Source organism: Xenia sp. Carnegie-2017, unplaced genomic scaffold, assembly GCF_021976095.1.
Source record: "Xenia sp. Carnegie-2017 unplaced genomic scaffold, XeniaSp_v1 HiC_scaffold_24, whole genome shotgun sequence".
Classification (NCBI taxonomy): Eukaryota; Metazoa; Cnidaria; class Anthozoa; order Malacalcyonacea; family Xeniidae; genus Xenia; species Xenia sp. Carnegie-2017.
Window position 1 is genome coordinate 12,746,110 of NW_025813487.1, and position 9,733 is coordinate 12,755,842.

At 35.8% G+C, this 9,733-nt stretch overlaps 1 long non-coding RNA gene across 1 annotated transcript; it reads left to right on the plus strand.

The window, feature by feature from the left end:
- The first annotated feature begins 1,368 nt into the window (after positions 1-1,368).
- On the plus strand, positions 1,369-2,398 carry LOC124450487. Its single transcript, XR_006950002.1, has 3 exons — positions 1,369-1,485; positions 1,768-2,082; positions 2,309-2,398. It is a non-coding gene; the product is annotated as an uncharacterized LOC124450487 (long non-coding RNA).
- The last annotated feature ends 7,335 nt before the right edge of the window (positions 2,399-9,733 follow it).

The window sequence follows — 9,733 nt, forward strand, 5'->3', positions numbered from 1 at the left end:
CTGTATTACGATTACGACCACCTAATAAAAGCGTAAATATGAACGAATAAAACATAATATTACAAATTGTTCGTGAAATAATGTATATCTTATGTCCAAATAGAATATTTATTATTTTTTTGGGAAATTTCTACTCCCGCTGGGCGGGAGTAGCGGGACCGCTAGCTACGCCACTGGTTATTAATACTTTTGCTGTTGGAAATACAAGGCTAAAATTTGCATGAATTTATTCATATCCTAGTTTTTTATTTTGTTGAAATGTCCATATGTTAACCATTTATTGTGCGTTGTACACAATAGTAACGTCAATAGAATTTGCATCAAACTAATAGCTCGCCCGATAAAGGTTTTTTTCCCTATATACATTCCAATCTTAAAACTGCTGAGTATGTATGGTACTCGGCCGTTGTCGACATATAATTTACTTTCACAAAAATTGTTAAGCATAAATAGAATAATTTTTCCTTACACCAAATTTTAGTCTTCACAAAGACTCTTTATACAAAGCTCTATTTTGACTATTACATTACATTTACATTCTGCTCATTTGTTGGCAAATGAGAGTGCACATTTAGGTGGGGGTAAAGGGTTGGAATTGACTGGGATGGTGTAAGAAACTGAGCAATCTTACATCCATGAAATGTCCCACATAGTCACCCATTTCTAACCAAACTCCTTTTGCTATTTGCTAAAGGTGTGAAAGGCGAGTTTCTGGCGCCTTCAAAACCAGAGTGCTCATTTTAGGTGGGGGTAAGGGTTGGAATTGACTGGGATGGTGTGAAAAATTGAGCAATATCACATCCATGAAATATCCCATATAGTCACCCATTTCTAACCAAACTCCTTTTTCAAAGGTGTGTAGGTGAACTTCTGGCGCCACAACCAGTCTGCTTAATTCGGCTCTCACAGGGCTGTCCACGCCGGATCACGATTTTTTGTTTTGCGTTAAAGTGTTCCTAGGCATGCTGATGAGCCCTGATATGGGGCGAAACAGTCTTGTGTGCATTCAATATTCTGAATAGTGAAAATCAACGACCTTGTGATATGTAAGTATAAATATACAATGTTTTTATGTATTTATACGATTGAGATCTACAAGATTCTGCATAGCTGAATGATTAGACTGTTTGATTTAAACAATTTATCGAAAGCATAAATAGTGTAGTATGTTTTGCAAAGTATGACGTCATAGGTTTAGCACTGAATGACGTCATAATGTTTTGCCTATGGTATCCAAAATCCTAGATCCGCCCCTGGCTACTATCCTCTGGATTGCGCTAACTAAGCCGGATTTTCTCGAACTTTGCTCTACCAAAAAAAGCAAATCTTTTTTTGTTTTATTCCAGATTTATCAAGGAAACAAAAATGGTTACAATGATGTCGCCATAGAAAAGTTCTCTGGTGGCATTAAATCTAAGGATTTACGAATCATTCCAGCGACGTTTGTTGGTAAACTGTGTTTACGAATTGAAGTGTGTGGTGGAGGTAAGAAGTGAAAATATGCAAGGTTTAGTTTTCTCTCTAAAAACTTAATTACTCAATATATAAACTTGTTTCCTCTGAGAAATAATTATATGCGTCTCAACAGATAAATCTGAACAAATATTTTGCATGAAAGCCGTAGTGTTACTAACTTTTTCTGTTAAAATAGCTTTATTTAAACAAGACACTTTCAACAGTTATTTAAACACGTGTTAATGGTTCAATATAATAATTTATATCGGATTAAATTTGTATAGTTTATCATTTATTTCATTTATCATACAGACTTGCTCCCAGACAAACCAACACATCTTACTGCCACCAAAGTCTCATCAAGATACCTCAAGATATCCTGGAAAGATCCCAAAAACACTGGTGTTAAACTTGGCACAAATCTAACGAACTTTCTGACTAAAGTTCGATTAATAGTGCTGAAGGATACTGTTGTTATTTTTAAGAAAACTTGGAAGGCAACTCTACTCAAACCTTACAAATTAGAGAATCTTGTCCCTTACACAACGTAAGCGGTAAAAGTAACCGCTGGCAACTCTGAAGGCTTTGGTAGATCAACTACAGCCAGTTTTAGAACTGTTGAAGATGGTGAGCTAATATTATTTTTAGTGCATTCATTACCTCTGTGATTGCATCGAAGATGTTATAAGAGAGAAGCAACCTGTATTGTGGACGAATCTTGAAAGCTCGCATATACTATGTTTTAATTAAGTTAGCAATTACAGTGTAAAGTGGTTAGAACTTTTTTTAAGTGTTTTTATAATTACTGTTTCGCATAAAACTTTTAAAAAAGTTTTTTTTAATTTTTATTTAGTTCCTGAAGGTCCACCTGTAAATATTAAGTTTGTCGCCATCAGCAGTTTATCGTTATCAGTCACGTGGGAGCCACCATATGTAAACAAAAGAAACGGAAAGATAGTCAGTTACACTGTTTGTATGACACAATTGGAAAATAAAACGTGTTTAATGAAATATACCACCAAGGAACAGCGTTTAGACATAAATAATGTGAAACAAGAGACAAAATATTATGTTCGTGTTTTAGCGTCTACAATAGTGGGATCTGGATTTACAGCAATGGTATATGGGTATTTACAAATGGATGTAAGTTGTTTATGGTTTATGTACAGGTTTGATTAAGATGATAAGTTTATTCAAATTCAAATTTTAGTGGAACCTGAACTGCCCACCATGCAGATTGGAAAAAAATTTTTTTAATTGTTGCGAAATCCAGATTTGGAGTATCGGTAACTATGTATTTTACTAGAGCAAATTATTGTAAAGGAGCTTAAAGGAACTTAAAATTATTTTTTTAATTTTTCGGATTCATGGCTAAGTATAGAACATTTGGTTTCATATGGGATTGAGGTAGTCTAAATATCTCTCTGGGAAAAGCTTTGATGACTCGTCGCTTTTCTCTGGCAGTGCGGATACATGCACAACATATATTTTAACGAATATCAAAAGCAGAGGTTATAAATGTATTTTTTAAAAATGTTTTGCCTTCAATTTGCAGATATTTCTATATAGTCGCGGTGAAAAATGATACAGAAGAGATCAATTGCATTCTAACTTTAAAAACACAGACTGGTTACGCTACTGTGTTTATTTAAATGTTTGCTTTATCTTAATTAATTTTCCTTCCTTATATTCCCAATTGTTTTGAGAATAAATACGCGGATTTCTGCTTTTGATTGCTCCTTCGTGTTTTTATGATTAAATAATTTGTTACATTTATTTATTTTTTGCTTCTTAGGATATTAAAAAAGGTCGTATGGTCCGTGATTCATGACATATCGTGGCCGTATGGTAGAAATTTTATCTAAAGTTGAAGATTCACAGAGATTTGCTGATGTAAATGGACCTGTCATTGTTATGAGCAGGTAAAACACGTGTCACTGGAACATTAGCAGTTGATTAACCCCGTCGCTCTCGTGGTTATAATTCAGTGGTTTAAAGTCTGAGTGAAGATCGCTACAAGAAATTTGCTACAAACACAAAAATATTTATTTTTTTAATCCAGTGACGGAGCAGGTCACTCTGGTACCTATATTGCTATCTCAAATCTTGTCGACCGCATCAAAATTGTCCAAGCGATGGATGCCTTCCAATGTATCAAGCTGATCCGGAATAGACGCCCGCAGTTCGTCGAAACGGCGGTAAGCTTGTCTTTCTAATTCTCACGAAGCCCCAATTGCACCAACACGGAGCGCTATTCTCATTTATGAACTATGCAGCCTCTACTAAATAGACCATAAAAAATTCGTTGTTTTGACTTTTTATATATCAACACTTTAAAACATTTACAATCATTATATGTTGTATGGATTTTGCAGAATTTCAACTTTATATTTCGTGCTTGTATACGAAATTTTGTCCGACCTACGGAGGTGTCCCCCCTCCTCATAAAAAATAGGTTTCTGCCAGCGCAATTGTCTAATGGCTGTTTGTCAAACATCAACAATAATTTCCAAACAGAATGTTTCTGGAAACTTACACATTGAATTTTATTTAGTTCGACCAACCTTGGTGATGTACTTAGTTTTTTGATTATTTCTATAACATTTTTATCATTTAGGATCAATTTAAACTCTGCTACCATGCAGTGAACTGCGTATTGGAGTTGTTCGACGACTACTCAAATTTAGATTGTTGCTGGAATGTTACATGTTCTGCAATTTTGTCTTCCATGAAAGAATAGAATTCAACATAAAAACATTTAAATATTTACTTTAGTTTTAACGAGGAGAGTCTAGGTCAAGTATCGTTATATGTTTGTAGATGTAGATCGTCCAGGTTGTTGAAATCTAGTGATGGGCGATTACCGATTACTTGGTATCGATACCGCCCTATACCGAGCCTAATCCGGAAGTAGTCGATCCTGTGTGGTATCGAAAAAGGACTTCGATTACCTTTAAAATTTCATTATCATGTAATTTGTCTTCCTTTTCATTGTTGGTTTTGACAAACATGTTGTATTTTTTTCTCTTTTATTATTTTAATAATTTTTTCACTTTTACTTATTAATACACTTGGAGATCTCGCCTTCAGAATAATAAGATGTAACCAATTTTTTTATTCGAATTTATACAACTTCTGAAAATTTATCGTTACTCCTAATAATGTTATGGCAGTTTGTAATTTAAGATAAGAAAAATAAAAATTTCGTCGTCTTGTTAAAGTATATAAGGCCACACTTTAGCAATTCTATTATCAGATTTTTATGAAGCGACTCAGACGTTTATTTTCGAAATTGGAGAAAGTAGCTTTAGTTATCTATACCTCGATACTTTTAAGAAAAAGTAATCGGTATCGTATCGAATCGATACTAGCGGTATTGCCCATCACTAGTAAAATCCTGAGAAAGACTGTTGGTGTTGATGTTTACTTACGTTTTGACAACGTTGACTCTAAAGATGACTACCGCTAAGGTTGTCGAAACCAGGCGCGGATCCAGCTCCTTAGCTGACCGATGCATTGCGAGCGCCGAAGGCGCGAGCCACCGCTAGGGGGGTCTGGGGGCATGCTCCCCCAGAAAATTTTTGAATTTTCACTATCCGAGAAGCATTTTCCAGCGATTTGGGAAAGGTTACAGAAAAATCTTAAGTGTAAATTTTATCGAAAAAATAACATGAGCCGTCTTTTGTAAGATAACAGCATTGATAAAAGCAATGTTCAAAGGTGGTCTTCTTCAAACGGTAAAAAAGATGAAAAGTTTAATAAAAGCAATGTTCAAAGATGGTCTTCTTCTAACGGCAGCAAAGATGACAATAATTATAAAAGCAATGTTGAAAGATCGTCTTCTTCCAACCACAGCAAAGATGAAATGTTTAAGAAAATCAATGTTTAAACGTGGTCTTCGTCCTCTCAATAACGGCTGAAAACAAGATAACTCCCAAAGAAAATGTAGGTTGTTTATCAGCATTAAGAATTTCTCATGGAGCTCATCGTCAAGCATCTGTTTCTTTATCCTCCAGGATATCAAGAAATTGCATCCTCGTTGGGTTTTGTCTAGCAAAGGTATTAATCACTTCTTCGACATCACACTTAATATCATCATTAATATGCATTTGGGCTAATCCATTTAACCTTTCGTTGATCATTGTGCTACGTAACCAAGTTTTCATTCGACGAAGGGCAGAAACGGATCTTTCACACTCACATGTAGTGACTGGCACAACAGCGAGTATCTTAAGCGCTGTAAATATATTTGGAAACGCAAGTTTGTTACAAGTTCGAAGCGTGTCGGCAATTGAATCGTACTTAACTTTCTCAAAGCCCCCTTTCCAATTTGTTTCCCACAATCCTAATTCAGCATGTATTTTCCGAAAGTGTGGCATATCCTCTTTATATGCAACAGCAAACTTCATAAACTCTTCCTTCCAATTAACGTCCTTGCAATTGAGAAAAATACTAGGTATAATATAGAATCCACGATAAATATCGCACACCTCTGAAGAAAACCGAAATTCCATCTGTTCAATCAAGTGATCAAGAAGAGGGATGGTTAGTTTCATGCGGTAGTATTCACGTGCTGTATGTGCAGGATAGTTTTCACGAGTTGTCTGAACATTGCAAAGTCGAGGAATTTTTTCATCAACGTTTACTCTGTTTGCTAAATCCACTGCTTCTTCGTAGTATTGGTCATGAATTGTATCAGCCGAGCTGCGTAAAATTTTTAATTGTGACTTCAAAAGATTTATATGTTTAATTGATTCAGCGATATCGATCATCCTTTGCTGCAGTTGGACAGTCAACGACATTGTGTGATGCAGAACATTTGATGTAATCACAAGATTAACAATAAATTCGAAAGATTTTATGGAACGAAGATATCCCTCTGCGTCCCTACTTGAATTATCAAAATCTTTATTCATATTGAGCTTCATGTACTCTAAACTTTGACAAACAGGTACAAATGCTTCCACAAATCCATCAAGTGTACGTATCCGTTCAACCCAACGCGTTGTGGATGGAGCTCCTAGTTTTTTACGACGTAACCCAGACTTTTCCATATTCTGCCTCAAGCACTGCATTCGTAGGGGGGATGGGCTGAAGAAACTGAAGATCTTTTGAGCATGCCCCAACATGTTTTTGACAGTTTGCTCACCACATGCTTTAGCAACAACAAGGTTCAATCGATGACTAGCGCAATGGATATACAAAGCTTTTGGATTTTCTTTAAAATACGACCAGCAACTCCCTTTGATTTGCTTGACATTGCACTGGCACCATCATAGCACTGACCACGACAGTTGGAAAGTAGTAGCCCAACTTCGTTTAAAGTATCTTCGATATTCTTCGCTAGCGCTTCGCCAGTCATTCCTTCACACTCAACAAATTTAATAAATCGTTCATTAATTTCTTGCTTTGAGTCAACATACCTTACAACAATTGGCATCTGCTCGATACTGCTGCAGCCTGTTGCCTCATCACCAAGGACTGAGTAAATTGGGCATTCACTAGAATTGATGTCAGAAACAATCTTTTCTTTGATTTGTTCCCCGCAGATCTTTATCAGCTTGTTTTGAATTGTCTTCGAACGATAAGTTTCATTCTTACTTGCATTTTCAAAATGTTTTTCTAGTTTCGCGTCACCCGCGTCTACTCTAAAATTCAAAAAGGCTTGAAAGTTCCCAGGATTAGAAGATAGAAAATACTTTGAGTCGTCACGATGGCCTCGTAAGGGAAGATTCTGTCTGCCTGCCAGTATAAAAGTTTTAATAATAGAGCCTAAAACGTCACGATTGTATTGAATGCGGGCACTTCTAAGATGATCGGCTTGTTCGTCGATGCCAATAGTTTTACCTTTCATCACACGTTGGAACTGCGACAAACGTAACTTGGAGTCACGGTGAATTAGGGAATATTTGTCATGCTGGTAAAATTTTGTTGCCGCACTTTGCCAGTTTCTAAAGGGTTCCTTAAATAATTTATTAAGCTTTGAACCATTATGTCCTGTTTGATGACCGAACAAAACGCAATAATAACAAAAGGCTCCATCAAATAATTTAGAGTAGCACAACCAGGACCAACGATCTAGCCAGCCAGCACAAAATTTTCTTGAAGATTTACCATTCTCAGAAAAGGAAAATTGAAAGAAGGGGGAGGCTTCCAGTGATTTGTTATAAGTCTTAGCTTTGTGTCGTCATCTAGGGCCGCCACAGATACAAAATGTCCAATATCCAAGGGATCAACATCTGTCATATCAGTTTTTACAGATTTTGACAAGGGACAAGAAGCATTTGATACTTTTCCATCTTCAAAGTCGCATGAAAGAGGTCCTAAATAAAACATTACTAAGATGTAGGTATACGACTACATTCAAAATAATAAAGCCTGAATGCGTTAACATGCAAGGTCATATATCATAGGTCATTGTTTTGGTGCATTTGAGTGAAAGCTTGTTGCCAATTTGACGATCTCATGTTTAGAAGGAAGGATTTATTCACATGTACAAAAATATCCTCCATCCCACAACGAATACTTTATATTGCATGGTATGCTTTACTTATGTTCTTAGAAAAGCATGCTTACCTATAATTAAAATATATTTGCACATGAACAATCACTAATTTAACCCACGTTTTAAGGAAGTCTTCAAGCAATCATAGCTGCTGCCATCTAAGTCTTCCCTTGGTGAGGATTTTGCAGGTGCTACCAAAGTTGTGTCTATTTGTTGCTCAAGTCCACTTTTATTTTTCTGTAAGACATCAACTTTAAAGTGGTCAGTAATTTTTTATTATTAACTCTTGAGTTATTAGTTTGATTAAATTCAATTAGTGGTACAAAATGATTGGGTTGAAATTCTATATCTAATTCTGCAAGAGAATAAGCACCAGTAGTTGTCCACATTAAAATTAACTTAGCAGGCTGAACAAGTTGACTTGAAATATGTTGGTGTGCTTGCCGTGGAAGAATTTTACCATTTAGAAATTGTGAATATTTGGTCTCCTGGTCCAACTTTTCGGGATAAACTGAAATTATAGTCATTCCAGTGACAGAAGACAAACCAAATATACACATAAGTGAAGAATAAGTACCATTGCATGCATTATTTAGAGCTTCCTCATTAACTACTATTACCTTTGTGCTTGGATTTTTCCTGTCATAGCCATTGCCTAAAGCCACATCTGATACTGATGCAGAAAAAGCAGTATTTTCTGACTTAAAAAAATGCAACTTATCTTTTAAGTAAGGGTGGTTAGCATAATACTCCTGGTGATTGAATAGCTCAATGCTTGTCAAGTCTCTCAGCAAATGACATAGGTCTTCCTTGCCACAAAGTAATTTTGAGCAGGCTCTGTACAGACAATTACCATCACCTCTAGTTCTAAATATAGCAGAGTTAAGAAAATTCTCATTGTGTGGCTAAAAATTAGAAATCAGAAGAATTCAAAACTTAAATGTCTGGTAGGGTTATTTGGAAAAGAAAATGTTAGCTTCTACTGAAGTCATAAGTATATTGGAAGAAGGAATACAGTCATTACATTTTTAATGTAATCCATACAATACATAAACTAAAATGCAACTAAAATCGCACCTACCCCTGCATCAGGGGCGGATCTAGAGTATGTCAAATCCGTCGCGCGACTGATGTTTGAAATTCAAAAATTACCTATTCATATTAATTAAAAATTCATTAATTATTCTTATTTTCTTATCGCATTTACTTCGTGATAAAAATCCAGCTTTATTTATTATTGAAATCTAATGACTAATCCAATGAATATCTCGTTGGTAACCAGATCAGTTGAATTTTAATTGACCTGGAATAACCGACTGATAATAACCGACCTTCATCTGTGACAGGAGTTACAGTTGTATAGAATTCAGGTAAACTGTTGACCTTTGACTTTGTGGGAGTGTTATCCTGTGGCACTTGTTCTCGTTCTTCTCCTTGTGAGTCAAGAGAAGGATGTTGTGTAAGGGAAATTGCTGTTCCATGAAATGAATTTTTAGCGGTTCTTGAGGACGGATTGTGATCGATATTGTCAACTTGGCCTGTAGTAAAGATATTCTTTCTTAATTTTGGAGGACATACAACACCCTCCTTCTCATGCAGTTTGCAACACTTGTTTCCCAGATCTGCAGATATCTGCATTAGTCTGTCATAAGAAATGCAAAGACCTAGCTTATAAAACTTGTCGACCAATGTTTTTTTTCTTGTTTCTGCATGGACAACGAGCGCCGTGGAAGTGGTTAATGGTGTCTCTCTTGACTTGTCATGTCGAATGGC